This window comes from Muscardinus avellanarius (assembly GCF_963383645.1).
Source record: "Muscardinus avellanarius genome assembly, chromosome: 5".
Classification (NCBI taxonomy): domain Eukaryota; kingdom Metazoa; phylum Chordata; class Mammalia; order Rodentia; family Gliridae; genus Muscardinus; species Muscardinus avellanarius.
The window spans coordinates 133217205-133221986 of record NC_137790.1 but is presented as its reverse complement, the minus strand read 5'-3'; positions in this window follow the sequence as shown (position 1 = coordinate 133221986).

Below are 4782 nucleotides of genomic sequence, written 5' to 3'. Positions count from 1 at the left end.
TTTAGGTTTCAGAGGGGCAGATGACCAAATTGGCATCACTTCAAAATAATATGGTACCCAAAGGGACTTCCAGTATTTCCAGGTCAGAGGCCTGAGCTTCTCACTGAAGGGAGGGTTAGAATGGTTGGTGTGGGGCAGAGGGTGGCTTGACTGGACACTTTCCATTTTCTGGCCTCTACCAGCACTCTATCTTCTTTCACCCTCACAGGAGCCTAATAAATGGCCCCATAAAAGTTCAGTTCAGAATCTGGAACTTATGGCAAAAAGAATCTTGAAGGTGTGTTAGGTTAAGGATTTTGCAATAGGGAGACCATCCTGGATTTTACCAATTTCCCTAAATGCCACCATGATGGTCCTGAAAGAGGAAGATTTGATACAGAAGAGATGAAGGCCATGGAAAAGAGGCAGGAAGATGTGCATTGGCTTTGAAGAGGAAGGAAGAGGCTGTGAGCTAAGGATTGCAAAGAATGCAGCTCTAGACCCTATCAAAGGCCAGGGAACTGGTCCTCAAGGATGCAGCTCTAGACACTATCAAAGGCCAGGGAACTGGTCCTCAAGGATGCAGCTCTAGACCCTATCAAAGGCCAGGGAACTGGTCCTCAAGGGCACAGCTCTAGACCCTATCAAAGGCCAGGGAACTTGTCCTCAAGGGCACAGCTCTAGACCCTATCAAAGGCCAGGGAACTGGTCCTCAAGGATGCAGCTCTAGACCCTATCAAAGGCCAGGGAACTAGTCCTCAAGGATGTAGCTCTAGACTGATTCTCCTTAGAGCATCCGAGGCAGCATGGCTTTGCTGACACTTGATTTTAGCTGTGGTAAGATTCATTTCAGACTTTTGGTCTTCAAAACTGTAAGAGGTTTCTGTTAAGTCATCAAGTTTGTGGCCATTTGTCACAGCAGAAATAGGAAATAAACGCAACCCCTCTCTCTGCCCTAAGTATGCCAACCTGCGTGGACTTGATCAAAGGTTTCTTGGTCCTCTGACTTCTGGTTCTGTTTGGTCCAGTTGGTTGCCGTGATGTAACAGGGCATAGGAAGAGAATGTCTAATTGGGCTTATACAGGGTTGTATAGTTCTGGGATGTGTAGGCCGTGGCGCCTTCCAACTTGAAAGAGCCAATTATGTGCATTTCTTCAGCATTCTCGCTATGTCTTAAAATCATCCATGATAGGAAAATTTACTCCAAAGTAATCAATAAATGTTACCTCTATCAGCCCCTGACCCAGCAAAATTGTACGCCAAACATACACAAGCACTCTACTGAGTAAGCTCAATGAAAAGAGAAAGATTATGGCATTAGGAAGAGAATTACTAGTCTTTAAAAAAGCACGAAATATAATTGGGTTGATAGATTAGAAGGATGTAGAGAAAGCAATGGATTAGATGGTCGTTTTATCTATATGTGGTGCTGGGTACTGAGCCGAGGAGCATTCAACCTCTAAGCTACACCCCCAGCCAGCCTCACTAAGTTGCTGAGGCTGTCCTTGAACCTGTGATCTTCCTGTCTCAGCCTCCCAAGTACTGGGATTAGAGGTATGTACCACCACATCTGGCTGTATTGGATGGTCTTTATCCATAAAATTGGTCTTAAGAGTAGTAAAAAGTTGATCTTTATCCATAAAATTGGTCTTAAGAGTAGTAAAAAAAAGTCACCTGCTATTTTGAGTTGCAAACAGGAAAAGCAAAATACTGTATGGCGTACGGATGCCAATTTGTGTTACAACAATCCAAAAGGGCAAAGGATGGTTAAACATAAAATTCAATTGGGAAAGTGGGTATGATGGCACACACTTGTAATCCTGGCATTCAGGAGGCGGACACCAGAGGATTGCAGTTCACAGAAGCTTCAGCTACTTAGCAAGGCCCTTCGCAACTCAGTGAGACCCTGTTTCAGAAAAATTTTAAAAAGATTAGAATATAGGACCGGGGGTATAGTTTGGAGGTGGAATGCCCCTGAGTTCCACCCTGAGTTCCATCCTCAGTACTGCAAAAAAAAGAAAAAAGAAGAGAGAGAGAGAGAGAGAGAGAGAGAGAGAGAGAGAGAGAGAGAGAGCCTTGTTTCAAAATAAAGAATAAAAAATAGGGCTGGGGGTGTAGCTCGGAGGTAGAATCCCCTTGGGTTCAATCACCAGTACTGCAATAAAAAAAATTTCAGGTGTGATTACCTTAAGAGGTGCATGGAAGGAGATGCAGGGCTCCTTTGACAATACCAGTCTGTTTCCTACCTGTGGTGACCAGGGACGTTCATTTTTATTATGGTTCCTTAAACCTACAGCTATGTTTTATACTTTTGTTTATTTACTTTTTGGTAGACGTGGCATTCCTCCACTCCATATTCCTAAAGTTGGTTTACAAGGGTTTGGGGCTAATCTACAGGCTCAAGTGTTCCATTTGAGGAGGAATGTCACAGAATGATGAAGATCTTGGGATTTCCAGTCAGACTCAAAATCCAAACCCGGATCTTCTGCTATTATATGTGACATTGAACAAAGTATTTTTTTTTCATTTTGCAAATATTTGTTGAGTACCTACTATGTTCCAGACCCCAGTTCGTGAACTGGGATGCAAGGGTTCTGAAGACAGAGAGGCTGCGATCACAGGTAAGGCCCCCCGTGGTTGTGGAACTTAAGTGTCTCTGAACCTCAGTTCTTAATGAGGACACAGACTTTGCGAATATTAAATGAGTTAATTACGTGGCTATTAGCATCACAGGATATGGTACTTGGTAAATGCTCTGCCAGTGGTAGCTACTTTTATAATTAACGTGTAAGAGAAGCAAAGTGATCCTTCATTTACACAGAAGCATTGGGAAATTAGAGGCTCCGTGGAAATGAATTTTTCTAGAATCTAATCTTTCCTTGTCTAAGACTTTCTAACATTGAGGTGTAACATGCCTATGGTCAGTAAATACACAAATCTTAAATGGCTCAATAATGTCTATGTAAATAAACACTGCCGGCACCACCATCCAAGTCAAGATACAGACATTTCTGGAACTGCACAGAAATGTCTAGAACTTTGACATTTTAGACATCTTTATGGCTACATTTCTGAAAAGTCTGACATGCTTTCTTGTATTTTAGGAGGAAGGGCCAGAAACATAACTTAACCATGTCTTGATGGCTATTACCAAGGAGTGATATAATTTGTCACGTTACTTTATTTTCTTCTTTCTTCTTTTCTTCTATATCTCTCTGAGATGCACCAACAGAGCATGAACTTCTTACTGTAAAAATTTAGATAATTTTATGTCTGATTTTTTTTATTGAGCTTGCCATCTCTTTTCTTTCTTTCTTTCTTTCTTTTCCTTTTCTCCTTCTCCTCCTCTTCTTCCTCCTCCTCCTTCTTCTTCTTATTGTTATTGCAGTACTGGAGATTTATTTTAAAACAGGGTCTCAGTGAGTTGCAAAGGGCCTTGAGGCTGTCCTCGAACCATGATCCTCCTGTCTCAGCCTTCCCAATGCTGGGAGTACAAGCGTGCTCCACCACTGAACCTCCCATCTCTTTTTAAGCTATTTATATCAGGCCTTTATCGTAAAGGCCAAACTTTATTAGTGCATGTTGTTCTTTACTTGTTGTACAGCCATATGCAAGTTATGGAGAACTATATGATAAATAAAAACCGACATGTTACTAAAGCCAATAAAGGCCAGAGAAGGACTGCTTAGAGACAAGACTCTAAGACAACTGTTGCAGAGCTTGCAAGGAACTCTGTTTTTAATTTTTTCCCTCTTCCATGGGGCATTTTTCATGCTTTGGATCTGAAGTACAGTATCTTTACCTATTGACCTATTTAACCTTATTAGCATCCTTGCAAAACTGGTAGTAATTTGGCTCCTTCTTAGAAATAGAAAATGAGTGACAGTGCATAAGTTTTCCTCACACTAGAGTAACATTCCTTTTTTATGTGGTTATATATAAAAATAAGTAATAGGCTGGGTGTGGTGGCACACTCTCGTAGTCCCAGGACTTGGGAGGCTGAGACAGGAGGATCACAGGTTCACAGCCAGCCTCAGCTACTTGTGAGGCCCTCCAAAACTTAGTGAGACCCTGTTTCAAAATAGACTAGAAAAAAATGGGGCTGGGGATCTAGCTCAGTAGCATAATTCCCCTGGGTTCAATCCCTAGTACCGCAATAAATAAATAAATAAATAAATAAATAAATAATATATTTTTTATTTAATTTTTTCTTTTTTTGCTACTAGGCATCAAACTCAGGGCACCAAACCCTTTTGCCACTGAGCTACATCTCAGCCCAAATTTTTAAAGCAGTTTTCAAAGTTTTGTAATCCCAGTACTTGTGAGGCTGAGACAGGAGAATCACAGTTCGCAGACAGCCTCAGCTACTTATTGGGGCTCTCCACAACTTAATGAGACCCTGTTTCAAAATAAAGAATAAAAAATAGGGCTGGGGGTGTAGCTTGGAAGTAGACTGCCCCTGGGTTCATTCCCAATACCACAAAAAAAGTTTTAGAACTTTTATGAGTGCATTTTTGTTTTTTGTTTTTTGTTTTTTTGTGGTACTGGGGTTCCTGGAAGCCCTTCTACCTCCGGGCTATGCTCCCAGACCTATTTTTATATTTTTGAAACAGGGTCTCTTACGCCAGCGCAGCTGGCTTCGAACCTGCGTGATCCTCCTGTCTCCGCCTCCCAAGCGCGGGGATTACAAGCGTGCGCCACCACGCCCGGCTATGAGTGCATTTTAATTACACATCAGAGTGAGTTTCAAAATGGTACAAACATACATGCACATTTGTGTGCTTTCCTCCCGGACCCACCCC